This window comes from Etheostoma spectabile, chromosome 14, assembly GCF_008692095.1.
Source record: "Etheostoma spectabile isolate EspeVRDwgs_2016 chromosome 14, UIUC_Espe_1.0, whole genome shotgun sequence".
Lineage (NCBI taxonomy): Eukaryota > Metazoa > Chordata > Actinopteri > Perciformes > Percidae > Etheostoma > Etheostoma spectabile.
In genome coordinates this window covers 22,103,363-22,104,472 of record NC_045746.1, presented here as the reverse complement: position 1 = coordinate 22,104,472, position 1,110 = coordinate 22,103,363, and positions in this window count along the sequence as shown.

Sequence of the window (1,110 nt, the reverse complement as noted above, 5' to 3'; positions counted from 1 at the left end):
TGGAATGCTATGGCATTTTTTTTTTAAAACAGTATATTTAAAACAATTATACTTATCAAACTGATGGAATTAGAAATAAAGGCCTGTCTCTAATAAAAGCCGGTTTCAAATAAAAGCCGGGTACCTTCTGCAGTTCAGGTAAATTTCATTTGAGGAATTACGGTATTTAGGCTTATTTGGCCAACCCCAAAACCTGTTTGATCATCTGACCACTTGCTTTTGTTGTCCCTTCAGATCTTTCTTTAGCAGTGTCTTTGCATTCTGATATCTCAACAATTACTTTAGTGCAGGGATTTTGAACGTCTTTAGGCCAGGGACCCCTAAGCAGAAAGAGAGATCGAGTAGGGACCTATTGCGGCGGTAAGCAGTCCAAAAGAGTGCTGCCGCGAGGGACTAAACACTGAGAGGTGCACACATGTGACTCGCTCATGATCGTATTGCAATGATTTTATTTTTCTTCTTCCATATGTACAATACACTTAGCACTGCTGTTACCTTATGTAATTGTTAACGGGTGAGTAGAAAAAATTGCGTAATACTGCGTGGTGCGCAGTGTGGTCAACAAAAGTGTTCTCTCCCAGCTTCACCCCCTCTCCGTCAAAGCCCAAAGAACCCAGGTGCACAGGTGAAGCAAACAAATACATCACTTCCGCTCAAACCATCATGAAAACGCCCACCACCTACAATATTAGCACATAACACAATTATCAACATATGAGACCATAAACAACGTAATGTGGCTCCTACAGGCTCCTTCCCCATATATTGTAAACAATTGATTTGAATATTAAACTGGGCAAAAAAAATATTCATGAATCACATTCTAATGTTAAAAGTCTGGCTTGTTTGTTTTCGGTGATTTGGCTTTTTTTTGGCTTTTTCCTCACGAGGACGTCGATGGTTTTGGTTGATGTTCGTCCTTGGTTGGGGTTGCATGTGGCGACGCATTTTTTGTCTTCTCTCCACCGTGTTTTGTTTTTGTTTGGGGCTGGAGACTGACATGACGGGGACCGTTGGGTGGACGCTGGCGCAGCTTGCTGCCGCTGCTCGCTGTGCTCGGCTGTTGACCTGCTCCGGTTGCGCTGTCGCCTGCCTGGACCTGCGCCGGGG